At 43.1% G+C, this 17646-nt stretch overlaps 1 protein-coding gene across 10 annotated transcripts in view; it reads left to right on the forward strand.

The window, feature by feature from the left end:
- TEAD1 (TEA domain transcription factor 1) overlaps positions 1-17646 on the forward strand; it is a 240945-nt gene that overhangs the window by 62290 nt on the left and 161009 nt on the right. For 2 of the 10 annotated variants that reach the window (XM_090032718.1, XM_090032720.1), the window contains one exon: positions 2788-2959. The exons of the other annotated variants lie outside the window; for them this stretch is intronic. The gene's annotated coding sequence lies outside the window, so the exon portion shown is untranslated. The remainder of the gene's footprint in view (positions 1-2787; positions 2960-17646) is intronic. 10 annotated transcript variants of the gene reach the window in all.

Raw genomic sequence — 17646 nt, forward strand, 5'->3', positions numbered from 1 at the left:
AGAAACAGGATTAAACTACAGAGTCAACAAGGAGATGAAATAGACTGGAAATATAAGTCAGAGCTTGAGGGAGAAATTGCTTCTCCAACAAATGATAACTGCAAGAGAAGTGCAGGCTAACTACATAACTATTATATTGGGTTTTGAAAATGCTATAGTTGGTCATTTTAGGCTTTACTTAGTGTTTAGCAATTAAAGATAGCCACAGTATGGGATTGTTTCAGTGTCTCAGCAAGACAGCATTTTTCTGCTCCCATGTAGAAGACCCAAGCCCTGATGCATAATAGGTGTTTTTGCTTTCCAGGTGAATATCTGAAAATGTCAGAGGTAATAGGAAAGCACAGAGCATAGGTCCTTTCTTTCTAATATCAGACAATTGATTTGGGTAGTGAAGCTGATGGCAACGTATTTACTACTTGAAGAAAGAGTGACATGACTAAAGAGGAAGAAGGAAGACTGAATGCAGAAGCAGTGAATTTGAATGTTGCTTTTTGATTGCAGGAGGCACTTCACAGCTAAGCAGCTCAGACTTAAATTTGGCAGGCAATTAGCCTATAACATTTACTAATACCTTTTTAACAGTTGGAAAACAAAACCAGCTGATATATTTTCATTTGACAAACAAGTACTACGGCTGCAAACAAAATTGATCTTTTATTTGCTATATGCATAAAACCTGAGCTGAAACATCTGAGTGTGGCCCATGTCAGAGACGGGTTACAAGTCCAGGTGTTCCCTCATCTAACCTGATATGCTAATACCTGTGTTTCTATGTAGTCATAGTGATAGAGCAGAAAATATTAACCTAGGGTTACTGTCTAGCCCCACCGAGTCTGTGAAAATGTTGCTATTGATTTCAATACAGACAGAATGTATTCTCAGTCTGTTTGTCCTGCAGCTGTGTTCCAACCAGTAGGCTACAGTCCAGCTTGCTATTAGCCTCTAGGTAGAATGCTTTCTAAAATTTTGTCTTCTGATGGTCTCTGTGAGTTGAAACTTAAGATTTCAGTCCTGCAAAATCCTAAAGGCATGAACATTCCCATCAAACCCAAGTGAAATTATTAATATGTATAAAATGGCTTGCATGCCATTGTGTTGGTAGGATCAGGGCCCTAAGGTTGCAATTCAAAAGCCAAAACTTTACAAAGAAAAGAAAAAAAGTGCCCCCAGTGAATTCTGCCTGACATCCAGGAAGCTGGCTTCAGTAATGGCCTGTCGCAATGGCCTGTCTGAAAAGTTGGATACAAGTGGTTGCTTGAAAACAGGGGTGGCTAACCCTGTAGCATGAGGGCCACAAATGACATGGGCAACCTTTGTGTGTGGTATGTGGTAGGTTAGGGAGGGGGCAGGCAGCAAAGCGGCAGTAGGACAGGGAGCAGAAAGCAGAGCATCAGATCAGGTAGGGAGCACAGGACAGGAAGCAGAATGCTAAGTAGCAGATTGGGTAAGGGAATGGGAGAAAGGGATTGGAGTGGCACTCAGGGAGCATATGGGGATAATTTGTGGCACGCCTGCCAAAAAGGTTGGCCCCCACTGCTTTAAAAGAGGGTTAGGCATTATGGGAGACAGTTGGCAGACTGCCAGAAGGGTTATATAGCCATCCAGTTCAGGAGGGGGCTCTTAAATCTCTTTGCACCTGCTGCTGGAATGATTTCCCAACCCATGTGCAGAAAGTGGGGTGGGGATTTAGAGGCAACTTGCCTGATGCCTGCTAGGAGGTTGTGTCCTTGAGAGCTATGTAAAATTATAATGCTGCAAGGGCTATAGTGTTATGTTGCTGAATTGTTTATTGGATAAATGTACAGCCTTTTCCCCCTTTCCACTTGATACAGTGACTCATTTATTTTCAGGAGTACCATTGATAGGAAAGGAAATTCACAGAAATGCTTGCACATTGTCCTTAATGTGCCATGTTGGCCTCAGGCTTTGAAGGCATTTCATATGTGCTAGTGTCAAGTTAAAGCAGTGCTAGCTTTTTTTTTCCATAGGCCTTTTTGTTTTAGTTAATTTTTTATTGTGTTAAAGGCCTGCTTCTCTTCATGTACAAGGCTAAATCAGGAGTTGTTCTAAAGAGGCCATTAATGGTACTAAGATTGGTATGCATTTCTCTCTATATAAAATCACTTTTCATCCATTGACCTCAAAATATTTCACAAAAGTAGGAAATAGTATTATCCCCATTTCATAAAAGACTAAACTGAAGCATAAAGAAGAGTAGTTTAGCACTAATGATTGATCTAGCTAGACTCTGTCACCTACAACATACTTATAAAATCCCCTGGCCAAGTGTCTTTTCCTGCTACCAAGAGTAATCTAACTTCCTCCCACCTGCTAGTCCAGTCTGAAGCTCCCCTGATAGTAATAGAATCTCATCCCCAGCTACGCTATGCTGCTTATCCAACCAGGATCTTACTTTGGTTGGCTGGCTGTCAGAACCGGCTGTCAAAACCGATTGCAGCCCCTTGCAAAAACTACCTCTGATTCCTTCCAGTGTCTGAGCCTGTCAAAGTAGAGTTATGCAGGACTAGAAGGAAGTGGAGAGATTCTCGCTTCCTGTGACGTGTGCAGTCACACAGGATTTGATCTGTGATAGATGATATAGCCAGTATGCCATTTGATTGAAGTATTTTGCTCAGGTATACTTTCTGGTTAGGCGATATGCAAGAGCAGTGCCCTACTGAAAGTGTTTATGTCTACAGCATTCCATATAAAGTAATTCTTTTATTATTCTTTATATGACTGATGTGGATGTTTTTAATTACTTTAATGTGTTTCTTCTTTCCCCAGTCTTCTGTTTATGTACTTAAGTGTCAAATTCTGATTTTCAAGTACAAGCAGAGATCAAATTCACTTCAGGAATAAATAAATGCAAGCCTCTCTAAGTTTCAGTCATCAATCTGAGTCTACTGAATGAAGTGTCAGTTTTGGTACCAACCCACAACTCTAATGTTTTATGAAAGTAAGTCTCTCTTGCCGTTTTTTGCCATTAAAGAGTTAATCCTGTGTCTATGTCCTATTTAAACATATGCACCTGAGTAAATTACAGAAAAGGCCCAGTGAAATAAGTTTTATGCAACTTTTTAAACAAAACAGTTAACTCTGCTAGAAAATACGTTTTGTATCAACTAGGTATTATGTTACATATGGACTGGTCGGACATTGGACCACCCTTCAAATAGCATGCTTTTCCCTTTCCTGCTTGAGCTTATACAAAAGCTGTCCAGATAGGTGGTTTTGTAATCGTTTCTTCTACTCCAAACTGTAATATTTTCTCACAAAAGATGCACACATTTCTATCACCCCTATAGCAAGTAGTTTTCAACCTAAAAACAAGATCATGAACCACAACAAGGAAATTATCACGTAGTGGCCAATTCACTACAGTAAGATTTAGCTAACAAGGGAAAAGGCCTAAAGGACTGAAGATAGATTTTGCTTAATATATGTTCTAAGTGCTGGGTAATTATTAAAATATTGAAGTATTAATAAAAATAATTATAGATTCTTTTTGGAGGAAGAGCTGGGTTCCACCTGACAAAGAAGAGAAAGAGTGTCTTTGTGTATAGACTTCCTAACATAGCGAGGAGGGCTTTTGACTAGGTTCACTAGGGGATGGAGACAAAAGCACTGAGTTGAGTAAAGAGTCAAATGACCTGGATAAAAACTTGGTAAGAGGAAGAATTAGTAAGAGCCTTACCAGTGTTGTCAAGGAGAAAATAGGACAATCAGTTAGATACCTGAGATGTTTTTATGTTAATGGGAGAGGCATGCGGGGAAAAGTAGGAAGAACAGGAGGTCCTACAATAACCGACGAACTATGATGTAATTTTGATTAGAGACATGGTGGGAAGGCTATAACTTGTTCAGGAAGGACAGGCAGGGGAAAAAAGGAGGAGGTGTTGTCCTTTATAAATGGTAAAGGAGATGTACACCTGTTACGAAGTTCAGTGTGAAGTGGAAGGTGGACCTGTGAAAACCTCTGGGTAAAGGTCAGACAGGAATGCAGCAGGAGGGATGTCATGGTGGGTGTCTGCTGCAGGCCATCAAACCAGGAGGAAGAGGTGGATGAGGCCTTCTTTAAATACTTGATGGAAGTTTCCAAATTGCAGGTTCTCTTTTTGTATCAGGACATTTGCTGGGAGGGAAACAGTAGTACACAAGCGGTCCAACAAATTCTTGGAGAGTGGTGGAGATAGTTTGCCTCTCTACTACCTATACCAGAAAGCTAAGGGGAAGATCATCTCAACTGTTGCTCACAAATATGGAGGAATTGGTTGAGTATATGAAGGTGGAAGGTAACTTGCATGATGGTCACCATGAAATTCAAGATCCTAAGGGATAGAAGGAAGGAGTGCATTGGAATAAAGACAGTGGACTTCAGAAAAGCAGACTGTAATGAACTCAGGGACATCTGATGGACAGACCCCTTGGGAGGCAAGTCAGAGGGGAAAGTTGTCCAGGAGATCTGGTTGTTCTTTTAAGGAGGCCCCCCCCCCTTTTTTTTTTAAGGGTACAGGAGCAAGCTGTCCCAGTGTGATGGAAGAAAGGGAAGTACAACAGGAGGCCAGCTTGGCTATACAGCAATCTCTTCAGTGAAAGAAATATCAAAAAGGAATCCTACAAAATGTGGAAACATGGTTATAGAATGAAGGAAAAGTGTAAGAGTATCACACAGGCATGCAGAGAGAAAATTACAAAGGCCCAGACATTGTTTGAGGTGACATTGTTTGAGATTGACTGGGAGGTGACATAAGAGGCAATAAAAAGGGATTCTAGAAATATGACAGAAATAAGGGGATAACAACTCTCCCCCCCATAGGTTCTTTAAAGAATGCAGAAGGCAGCTTAGTTATGGATAATGCAGAGAAGACTGAAGTATTTAATGCCTTGTTTATTTTAGTCTTCACAAATAGGGGCAGCTAACAGAGCACAGCTGGCAGCAAAGATAGGGGAGGAGTCAAACAACTTAGAGTAGTTGGAGAACAGGTTAGGGCTTAATTAGATGAGCATGATGCTTTCAGGTTGGTGGGATGGGATGGGATGTACCCTAGAGTACTGAAGGAAATGGGCGAGATAAGTTCTGAGCCATTGGCTGTCCTTGTTGAGAAGTCATGGAGGTTGGGTGAGGTCAGGGATCACAGGTAGGCACAATGGTGGATCCAGCCAGCAGACAGGCTCCATTTCCCAGCAGCCCCTGCCCATGTCTCCGTGGCCAGTTTACAATGAGACCACAGGAGCAGCAGTACTGTGACAGCACAGGGCCGGGGTTTCTATGGAGACCAGTCCCAATGGTGCTGGCAGGGAATGCAGCTGGGTGGGGAGCTACGTCAGGGCCAGGGCTGGGATTTTGCAGTGGTGACAGCGTGGTCTGGAGCTGGGGCAAAGCTATCTACTGCCTGCACACCCCTGCCTGAGGCATGCAGGGAGCAGATTGCAGCTCTGCCCCAGCTGTGGACCATGCTGTCACTGCCATGAGATCTCAGCCTTGGAGCAGCAACTTACCATGCTGTGTGCCCTGCCAGAACTGCTGGTGTCAGTCTCCATGGAAACCTTGGCCCCCTGCTGTCATGGTGGTATCAGTCTTGGGGTCTCCATGGAAACGGGTCACAGTGATGCAGGCAGGGGCTGCTGAGAAATGGAGCCTACCGCAAACCCCATCTGGCCTACGGGCCGGACTTTGCCTGCCCTTGTCCTAGATGATTGGAGATGGACAAATGTAGTGCTGCTCATCTTTAAAAAAAGGAAAGGAGGGAGGATCTGGAAAAATACAGACCAGTCAGTCTGACCTTGATACCTGGAGAAATCATTAAATAGGTTCTTAAGGCATTTATTGTGAAGTACCTAGAAGAGAACAAGGTGATCAGGAACAGCTAGCATGGATTTACCAAGGGCAGTCATGCTTCACCAACCTGATTTTCTTCTATGGTAAGGTGACCTGTGCGGTTGGGGAGAGAGCAGTAGATCTCATATATCCTGACTTTAGCAAGGTCTTTGACACCGGCTCTCATGGCATTCTTATTAACAAACTAAGGAAATACAGACTAAATGAAAGTACTGTAATGTGGATACATAACTGTTTCAATTATTGTGTTCAAAGAGTAGTCATCAGTGACTCACTTGGGAGGAGGTATCAAGTGAGGTTCTCCAAGGATCTGTCCTGGGTGTGGTTTTGTTTAATATCTCCATTAAGGATTTGGATGATGGGATTAGGTGTGTGCTTAGCAAATTTGCAAATGACACCAAGTTGGACAGAGTTTCAGACATTCTGGAGGTTAGGGCTATGATCCAGAATGATTGGAGAAATGGTGTGCAATCAATCAGATAAGCGTCAGCAAGAATACATGCAAAGTCCTGCACTTGGGATGGAACAATTGCATGAAAAAATATGGACTGGGGAATGAGTGTCTAGACTGCAGTATACTCTGGAGAAGGTCCTACACAAACAAAGTCTATTCCATCTCAGAGGAAAGGCAACAAAAGGGCACAGCAGCCCCCTTGGCTCTGCAGAGAACTAGCAGACCTCCTGTGTCTGAAAAGAAAGGCCTATAAAGGATGGAGGATGGGATCCACCTCCAAGGAGGAATAGTTTGCACTAGTCCAAACCTGCAGAGAGCAAACAAAGAAAGCCAAGGCTGCAACTGAACTCCAACTGGCTACAAGCATTAGTGACAATAAAAAGTCCTTTTTTAGATATGTGGGGAGCCAGAGGAAAAGCAAGGGCAACACTGGACCTCTGCTAAGCCAGACGGGACAGTTGATAACTGACGCCAGGAAAAAGCCAACTTGCTAAATGGGTATTTTGTGTCGGTCTTTCACCAGTCCCATGTGATGCCCCTGCCCATTACAGGATGGGAAGACCTGGGTGAGGGAGATTCCTTACCCTCCATCAATGCTGACCTTGTGAAGGAACACCTTGAGAGGCTGGATACCTTCAAGTCAGCTGGCCCTGACAGCTTACACCCCAGGATACTCAAGGAGGCTGGCAAGCTTCATAGCTCAGCCCCTGGCATGGATCTTTGAGAACTCTGGGTGCTCTGGTGAAGTGCCCAATGATTGGAAGAAGGCCAGTGCGGTGCCTATTTTCAAGAAAGTGAGGAAAGTGGATCTGGCAGACTACAGGCTCATCAGCCTGACTTCTATCCCTAGAAAAGATTATTAAAGAGACCATTCTCAACAGACTAGCTGATGTCAAAATTCTGAGGGATAGTCAGCATGGGTTTGTTGCGGGTTGGTCTTGCTTGACAGTCTTATTTCCTTTTATGATCAGGTGTCCTATCACCTGGACAAGGGGGAAGAGATTGATGTCATATGTCTTGACTTCAAAAAAGTCTTTGATCTGGTAGCCCATGATCACCTTTTAGCAAAACTGGCTAACTGCAGCCTCGGCTTCACCGTGGTTCGCTGGCTGGGGAATTGGCTCCGTGGTCGGACCCAGAGGACGATGGTTGACGCAAGTCTGTTGTCGTGGTGCTCTGTGACCAGTGGGGTTCCTCAAGGCTCTGTCCTTGGGTCTATATTATTCAACATCTTCATTAATGATGTAGACATTGGCGTCAGAAGCAGACTGGCCAAGTTTGCCACTGACACCAAACTTTAGGGTAAAGCATCCACACCTGAGGACTGGAGGGCGATCCAAGCTGACCTTGACAGGCTCAGGAAATGGGCAGATGAGAACCTGATGGTGTTTAACACCGAAAAATACAAGGTTCTCCACCTTGGAAGGAAAATCCGCAGCATGCTTATAGGTTTGGCAGTGCTACACTGGCTAGCACTACAGACGAAAGGGACTTGGGGGTCATGACTGACTACAAGATGAACATGAGCCTTCAATGTGATGCTGTGGCTAGCAAAGTGAGCAAAACACTGGCTTGCATCCATAGATGCTTCTCAGGCAAATCCCAGGATGCCATTCTCCTGTTGTACTCAGCCTTGATGAGGCCGCAGCTGGAGTACTGTGTCCAGTTTTGGGCTCCAAAATTCAAAAAGGATGTGGAGAAGCTTGAGAGAGTGCAGGGGAGAGCCATGTGAATGATCAGAGGTCAGGAACAGACCTTATGATGAGAGTCTGAGAGCTATGGGATTCTTCAACCTGGAAAAGCACAGGCTCATTGGTGATCTGGTGGCCACCTATAAGTTTATTAGGAGTGCTCACCAGGATCTGGGGGAACATTTGTTCACCAGAGTGCCCCAAGGGATGACAAGATCGAATGGTCACAAACTCCTCCATGACTTTTTCAGGCTGGACATAAGGAAGAACTTCTTTACTGCCCAAGCCCCTAAGGTTTGGAATAGACTGCCGCCGGAGGTGGTTCAAGCACCTACTTTAATGCCTTCAAGAGACATTTGGGTATTTATCTTACTGGGATCCTATAACCCCAGCTGACTTCCTGCCCCAGGGGCAGGGGGCTGGAATCGAAGATCTTCTGAGGTCCCTTCCAGTCTAATTTCTATGAATCTATGACCTGGGTGGTAACAGTAGACCAGGGGTTGGTAACATTTTTGGACAGTGCCAACAGCACCTGTAACCTTGGCTTGTAAGATATTGGCATGCGGGGGGCAGATGGCAGGGGAATTGTAAGGGGCCTGATCCTTGTTGTCGTAGTGGAGCCCCAGGCCCTTCCTCGCTGTTCTCCCTGAGGTGCACATGCACTCACCACCAGCAGTGAGCTGGGCTGGGGTCTCTGCGTACCTTGGTGCAGCCTCTCACCTGCCTGCCATAACCAGCTCAGGCTCTAGTAAGGCCGTGCTACCTGCCACAGAGCCCAGGCTATTCACAGCAGGAGGTGGGGAGGCTGCAAGCAGCTGCAGCAGGGTCTGCGGAGCCTCAACCCAGTTCATTGCTGGTGGTGGGTGCACACATGCCTCAAGATAGATGGGGAAGGGGCTGGGGCTGCGCTACCATAACAAGGATCAGGCTCCTCGGGTCTCCTCTGCCATCTGCCCTGTTTTGCAGGTGTGCGTGCTTTGGCACCCGTGCTGGGAGTTGCCCACCCCTACAGTAGACTATAAGCTAAATATGATTCAACAATGTGTTTTTGTTGAAAAAAAAGCCAACAGCACGCACACTGGGTTGTATAAAAAGGGGTGTCACTTGCAAGTCAAGGGAAGTGATTCTTCTGCACTTTTTAGCGCTGGTGAGGCCTCACCTGGAGTACTGTGTCTAGTTTTGGGCCGCCACTTCAAGAAGAATATGGACAGATTAGAAAGAGTCCAGAGGAAAACAATAAAAAATAATTAGATACCTAGGAGTCATGACTTATTCGGATGGATGAAAGAGCTGGGGTTATTTAATCTGGTGACTAGAAGACTCTGGATTTGATAACCATCTTCAAATAGCTGAAGGGAAATTATGGAGAAGATGGAGATGGGTTTTTCTTGGTGGCAATAGGGGACAGGATTAGGAGCAATGACTTCAAGCTGCAGAAGGGGAAATTTAGGTTGAAGATTAGGAAGAGCTTTCTGACAGTGAGGGTAGTCAAGCATTGGAACAGGCTACGTACGGAAGTTGTGGACTCTACATCCATGGAAATTTTCATGAGGAGGTTTGACAGACACTTGGCTGAGATGGTTTAGGTAGGGATGATCCAGCCTTTAGCAGGGGCTGGACCTTATGAGATCCCTTCCAACCCCTACTTTCCTATGATCCTATGATTCCTGTGCTCCTGCCATTGTTTGCTTTAAAATCACAGAGGGACTAGAGCTGGGACCAACATGCTACAGTATTACAGTTGCTGGTGGAGTTATCATCACTACCTACACCTTATCCTTTCAGTGGGTGGCATGATCTGTGTATAACCTGCTCCCACTGCAGAGAGCAGAAGCTAAATTGAGCCTTATCCTAAGATTACCTCCCAGAGTTGCAAAAGGAATAGTGTCTGTCTTGGTATATTTATCAGTAGGACTTGCAAATGAAATAGATTAGTTGAACTGTACTAATTTCAGCCTTTTTTTGGATAGCTGAAGATCTGTTAAGTCCATCTGAAAAAGGGTGCCTGGAGTACATGGGTTTCTATAGTTCCTGAGAGAATTGGCATCAGTCGTGGATTAGATTTAGTCTTTCTCATGTGGCTTGCATGACTATATTTTTTCAGTCATTGGTTAAAATGTTGTATTTTATAGCTCTTTTCTTAAGTGTTTCCTAGAAGGAGATTGGGAAAATTTACTATTCCAAAGAAAAAATGATCTTAGAATGAATTACTGCACACAGAATTAAATGTTGTAATTCTCTTAGGTTTGACTGAGGAGAGACAGAGCTATATGGGTGAAAGGGCGTAATTTGCAATGAGAAGTCAAGTACCTCTACAGATGTACCCAATGGTGTGCTTTAGATATAGGGCTCTGAGCCTGTCCCCTGCAGCCATTTCTTGTGTTGATGCCATTTTCTGAGAGGCCACTCAAGGTTATGCCAGCTGCTAAGAGTTGGTGTCTTAGCTTTCAAGCTTCATAGTTATTTTAAAAGGGTAGAACTTATAAGCCTCATGATTTATTATATACATTTAATTTCTTATCTTCTACTCTGCATCATATTAGCAGTTAGCTGTGATCAGTTAATATGCTTGTTATGTAAGTCATCACTGGGTGATGAGTTATATTTAAAATCATCATTAGTTGTAGCCTCATTAAGTTTTTGCATGTGTATATATAATTCTCAACAGTGTCCCCATCATTTAGTCAAGAGGTATCCAACACATGGCCTTCAGCACTGTTCCTTCTGACCTGCCAGGTTGTCAGTGGGCTAGTAGAAGTTGGGGAAATGGCTACCACGGGATGGACCTGCTACAGAATCCCGAGGCCACTGGCTGCTGGTGTCAGGAGGGCGAGTGAGGGTCTGTGTAGATACAGCTTTGCAGCTGCTTGTCTTACTGTCACTGGTTCCACTGCTGCCACAGTCACTGCTACCACTGGCCCTTCTTGTCCCATGGCTGACCCTGCCAGCTTCTCCAGTTGTGCCAGAGCTGCTGGCCCTATTTCTGCCACAGTTGCCACTACCGCTATCCTCTCTGGTCCCACTGCAGCTGCTGCTGCCACCGCAACATCTCTGTGCTATGGACTAGATCCAGTCTGTGAGGAGCCCCATGGTCTGGATCCAGCACATGGAACAGGGTGAGTTGACACCTTTGATCTCCAGCAGTTCCCAAACTCTGAGAACCACCAATTGGCGCACCACCAATTTAAAATGATACAGCCTTAAGTACAGCAAATTTTTGTCATATAAAGTAATTATAGGAAATCTGTTAATGTGTACCACTGACAGGTTGTCTGTGTACCACTGGTGGTACCTGTACCACAGATTGGGAACCGTTGATCTAGACCAATATGCATTGGTCTGGCACTCTAGATGAATGCAACTGCTTTATTATCACATGCAGAGCCTGCCTGTTTCTGAACCAGCTGTGACCCTGAGTAAAGAATTCATAGGATGCAATAAATATCTTAAGTTTCATGTAGAATGTCACCTGGTGAGTATGTAATATGTTCTCTTTGCAAAAGACCACTGACTGCTTGGTTCTGGCCAAGGTACTATTTCTAGATGATTTGAGGATGAAGCTTTTTTTGGAGTATTCCAGTGATGCAGCCTCAAGTTGATAAAAGACATAAATTACTCTGGTACAATCTGATCATGAGCATTTCTTTGTTGGCACAATGAAAAGGCTACTCATTTCAGGAAGTTTGAAATTAAGTGTGTATAGGGTGTAAAATTAAAACTAATGAATGAGAAAAAGTGGCTTATGGTCAATGATTCATTTAATCTTCCCAGCAAAATCTTTTATTTTAACTTAAAAAATAACAGCTTTTTAGAAACAACTGTATATAGTCAATAGTGTTCTGAAATGATCTTCCATTTGTTTAGAATATTAATGTTTTGGAAGAAGAGAAGATTAAAATTGTTGTATCAATATCACTTACTCTTTTTAAGTAATCAATTTTCCTAGATGGAATGGAACAATTAAAGAAGAACACATTGTTTCCTTTTAAGAAATGGTCAATTAATTAATAGTTCATTAATAAATCTTAATTCCATACTTACGTCTAGCTTCCACAAACACTCACAGACCTAAGTACTGCTTATTTCTATGGGACTGATTGCTGGTGAGGGAGTTGTGTTAAGTGTCTCTAGGATTGGAACCATAGAAAGTTCCAGTAGAATGTAGATGTTATTTTACCTGTAAAGTCAAATAACATATTTTTCATATCCTTATACTCAGAGGTATCCTGGCTCCCTGGTGCACATATGCACTCTCCAGAATACCATATATAGACTGAGAAAACTGGTGACTCAGTTCAGCCACCAGTTTTTGGGGAAAAAACTTACCTGCAGGAGTTCTGTAATGTAAGCCCCAGAGAAGCTTTCTGGAGTGGTTCATATGTTTTTGCCTATACTGCACACAGAGTCAGAAAAGGTTCTGCTCCTCCAAAACTAGTGTTTGTGATGAGAATGTGTGGAACCAATATTATGCATCCATTTTTGTGGCCAAGCAGCACAACACGAGAATTTCTCCCCATAGTTTTGGAGCATTCAGAGAAGAATTTTTTAATTTCATTTTTATGGCAAAGATTATATGACCTACTAGATTTTTATGACTGAGTTTTAAATGAAGATTTTGTGCTGGAGACAGGTTTCTCTTTACTCCTGTTGTTCTTTCTCCTTGGAAGGAACAGTTGATAAATGGACCCCATAACAAAAATGCAATAAAGTAATTTTAATGGAATGATTTCCCCCTTGGATGCTCTGTATCCTTATTGTTGGTTCATCATTGTATCTTTTCCTCTTACAGATAAATTATATATCATCACTTGAAATATTTCTTATTGCAGTATATAGCATTTTCCTGAAATCAGTCATTTGAAAACTTCAGAGAATTGGAGAAGTTCATACATACTTACATAATTATAAATTTTGCTATATGAATTATTTTTGCATCTTTAAATAAAATAGAGTACTTCATTTTTTTTTTTAAAGATGCTTGTCACTTTATCACTTTAGTCTTACCTAAATCTCACAAGGGAGCCTGTGTAGACATTTGTATAAACATTGGTTCATTTCTTCTTGAAAGTCTGTGTTGCTTTGCGTATATAGCAGCGATTCTCAACCAGGGTGCCATGGCCTTTGGGTACCTTGAGATCATTTCAGGGGTGCCACAGAGTGCCATGCAGTGTGTTAGTATTGTTAACTGTGCAAACATGAGTCACAAAATAAACCTGGAGATTTCAAAAAGGAATCTATAGTGTCAAAAGCACTTGAGTTATGGGTTTTCTGAGTCCCTTTCAAAACAAGAATTGCTCTATTTTTCTGCAGTTCAAATCAAGAGACAATTAAGAACTGACATTTTCCAAGGAGAGCCTTCAGTCTAGTGCAGGATGGCTTGAGCCTATCAAGGGATTCCTTGAGTCTAAGAAGGCTGAAAACTAGAGGTGCACCGATGCATCAGTCTGATACTGGTACTGATATAAAGAAAATTTTCTGTATTGGATATTAGCCCGATGGGACCGGTAATTTGGCCGATAAATGCTCCTGCTACAGCCACTCGAAATTTTGCTGCAGCTCTGCTCCCAGCCCTGCACCGCGAAGTGCAGCCTGGCTTCATGTCCTGCCTCCAGCCACATGCTGGGAAGAGCTGAGGCTGAACCAGGTGGCTGGCAGCAGTGGTGATGTTGGGACCAGAGCTGCGGTGAAATTTGGGGTGGCTGCAGGCCCCTCCCAGCTCCTGCTCTGAGCCCAGCCAGCCCTGCCAAGAAGAGCCCCGTGCAGCATTGGCAGAGCCTTTGAGTGGGCACTGGTGGCACTGGGAGGGGTCTGAGGCCACCCCAGATTTTGCCGCAGCATCACTCCCAGCCTCAGCTCTTCCCAGTTTGTGGGTGGAGGCAGGACGTGGAGCTGGGATGCGCCTGGCAGCGTGGGGCTGGGATTGGAGCTATGGCAAAATTTTGGGTGGCTACAGTTCTTCCCAGCACTGCTGGTGTCTACTCTGAGCCCAGTCCCTGCCAAGAAAAGCCTTACGCAGTACAGTCTTCAGTCCTCCCACTCAGGGAGATCCAGGGGGTACATCCTCCCACCCTCCCAGAGTGCAAGCAGCAGTGGGAGCCCTCCCCCACCACGAGCTGCGCCTCTGTCTTGAACCCCTGTCCCCTTGGGCAGCGCCTGCCCCTGCCCTCTCCCTCACCATGGATCTCCCCCCTCCCCTTCCACTACAACAGATATACCACCTGGAGCCAGCCGTATCGGAAATTGGATTGGTATTGGCCGATTATTTCTGCGATGAATAACATCAAATCTCTGTGAAATTTCCCCAGCTCTTTATTTACTGTATAGGCACAGAGAGAGCATAAGAGATTGAGCTATCAAGTAGCCCCACTGAGAAAGGGAAGAAAGTTTAAGAGGTGAACAGCACTTAAGGCACCTGGTCAGTTCTTGGGGTCTCTCAGTTTGATTCTATAGACTTGATTACTGACAACAGTTAGAGGAGAGGAGATCCCCGTTCTCCTAAGTTGTATGTGGTTTTCTCTCCTCCCCCTACTGTTCTTCATGGCCCCACTTTCTTGGCAGTTTCCATATATCAGTGACCTCATGGGCACTAAGCCACTCAGTAGTGGTGTGAGGGGGGAAAAAGGAAAGCAGTCAGGACAGTTGAGCCTCATTTCAACTCAAATGGTAGAGAAGTGAATCAGTTGTTTTTGATGACTTTCGCCATTAAAGCAGACTAGAATGCAACATCTCACATTTCAGAGAGGAGAGTACTGCACGTGACAGTTACCTGATCCAACAATAATTACAGTTGATGTTAAAGAGGGTGGATAAAGAGTACACATTTTCATTAATATAAAAGGTTCACTTAATCCTGTGCCTTATGAACAAGTGACTGGATTTTGCCATTTTTGTTAGAAGTTTGGGAGGAAAGCTTCTAAGCATAGAGTTACGGAAAATGGAACTGGTCAAATTCAGAGAAAAATAAGGCAATTGAAGACATTAAATACTTGTAACATAACAACTTACTGAGACCCTTGAAATCTCTAAGTCAGGAATGGATGTTTTCTAAAAGATGTGCTTTGATACAAAACTGTTGAGAGATGCAAGAACATTCTACAGTCTTCGATATTCAGAAGGTTAGACTAGATGAGCACAGTGGTCCTTTCTCCCCTGAAAATCTTTGAAGATACCATATCAGGTTCTATTAAAAACATTTAAACAGTTAATTCAGCTTGGTTAGGGATGAGCTTTTGAGAGGACCACTCAGATCAATGACATCAGGAGCCACTTTTAGTAGCCAATTGTAAAGTTCTCTAAAGCAAAACAAGTTTTTAACCTTCCTGGGTTTTCTGTACTTGTAGTTGCAGAGGACCAGATGAGTTCCAGTAACTTAGGAAAAAAGTATCCCCATGAAAGCACCTCTTTATCCTGGAAATTCCAGAAATCATCTCAGTTAAACTGACTGTAAAAGATCACCATTTTGTTTTGGGAGCCAACGTAAAAGATTTTCAAAGACTAAACAGCCCTGCTTTTTAGGGTTCCCTTGTGCGCCAGTCTACAATGCAAAACCTTAAAGATTCTTTACACATCATGGCCTTGGATCTTGCAAAATTGTTCAGCACCTCTAGAAACCTGGCAACCTTGGATATACATACGGGAAAAGCAGCATTGCAGCATCAGGTCTTTGTTTGCACTTCTCAGAGACAAATACAGGTCATAAATCTAGAATTTGTACCCATACCACATGTGCTTGGCTGAACAAAGTCTTTTCTTTAGTGAGAAGTTCCAGAATGCATTTGATTTTAAGTACATTGACTTCTTGACCAGGTATTACTACACTTTCTTGCATACCATGTGCTCCTAGATAAAGCAGGCACCTTGTTTTTGGAAAGCAGAATGTAAAAAAAAATTTAAAAAAATTCCAGGTTCATGGCCTAAAACTGCCTTTTTCACGGTGAGGCTGTGTTGTAAAATGGCTGTAAGTTTATTTCTCAGCCAGCAAGCTTAGAGTGGCTTTGAAAGTGTTAACATTGGACTCTGTTCCTTCTTGCTGTACTTGTAGTTGCAGAGTAACAAGCAACACAGGGTCTTCATGCTTCTATTCCAACAAAGTAAGATCAGCTTTCCTGCTTAGGGCATGCACCCCAATTTTGGGGCACTGATTTTTAGGGAAAAGGTGCATATGGGGTGTGAGTAAATACAGTATGTGATCTCTCTCATTTCTCAAATTTTTTTTTTTTTGTAAACCACCCGCAAATCAAGCATGAGTGGAATACCTTGCCTACAACTATTGGCTAATTTCTTGAAGCTTATTAAAAAGGTTGGCTTGATCCTGACCATTAATATAGACTTATAAAATTGAGCATTGCCTCTCAATCAAAAGTAGTACTTTGCTCATGGGAGAAAAAAAAATATAGCCTTACCCACAGTCAGTCTGTTATGAAGAAGGAGACTGTAACTACATGAGAGCAAGCGAGGGATAACTGACAGTTGAGAGGCAAAAGAGACAGGCAAACATAAAAGAAGGGCAAACGCAGAAAAGAAACGGTCAGCAGAGGTTACCATGGCTTGCAGTTTACAGGTCACATGCGTGATGGAAGTCGGCTTGAAATACTAAAAGAAGGGGCAGGAGAGCAGGATGCTGCAGCTGAAAAGTAAAATCTGAAAAGAGGCATCTTAAGTTGGAGGTTTATGTTTACACATTCCTAGTGGATACATAAGGGGCTGTTGAGGCTGTTTTTGTGGACTTTGGAAGCAGTGTTGAGGGCTTACATTTATAAATTTTATTCAGCAGGAACAAGACACATGAACGTGGTGGTGTTTTTGAAAAGCTAACTGAGTTCTTGTGTGCTGGAAAACAGCAATAGTGCTTTTCACTCTTAGTGCATGCGTGTGTGAATGAATTTGAGTTAGTACTCTTTTTCTGCTTGTTCCTAGTTAAATAGAAAGAAACTAGGAAGCTGCTATTTTGAGTATGGGAATTTGCATATAGCAGGGAGGTGCATGTCATGAATGTATTTTTCACCATAATATATTTTTTCAGTTGGATTGAACCAAACTTACATTTTTATGTTACAGCACATAAGATATGCACAGTGTAGCTTATCTAATGGGAAGTCAATTGTCATATTTCAGATAGCTGCTTTGAACTCAAGCATAATAACACCAAATTATTTCATCATAGTTAAGGCCTTAGGATTCAAACTACAGTATGAAGTGGAATGGCCTTTTGATAGTGGTGCTGAGCTGGAAGTGATTAACTGAGTAGCTCATTATTCTCCTGAAATAAGAGGGAGCCATTTAGTGGTTGGAATACAAGTTTTTTCCCCCCCTCAGCCTGCTGGCTTGATCTGCAGTGTCAGCATTCACAGAAATGGAATTCACTAAAAGCTCCCTTCAGTACACGAGAGCTTATTTCCAACAGATTGCTCCCCACCCCCATTGTGCTGACATTCTAGAAGAAACACATGCTTGTCCTACACTTTAAAGGCTGCTAAACAGAGATTTGTAGCAACTAATGTCTGAAGCTGGTGATTCAAGTGGGGAGGAAAAATGGAAAGAGGAGACAGTATGTTAGAGAAACTCCACCTGCAGACTCAATACAAGGTCCAATGTGAATATCAAGTTATGTCAGTTACTTTGGAGCTGATTTAATGCTTCTTTAGAAAACTGAATATGTT

This window comes from Crocodylus siamensis, chromosome 2 (genome assembly GCF_052110815.1).
Source record: "Crocodylus siamensis isolate JL-2025a chromosome 2, ASM5211081v1, whole genome shotgun sequence".
Taxonomy (NCBI): Eukaryota; Metazoa; Chordata; order Crocodylia; family Crocodylidae; genus Crocodylus; species Crocodylus siamensis.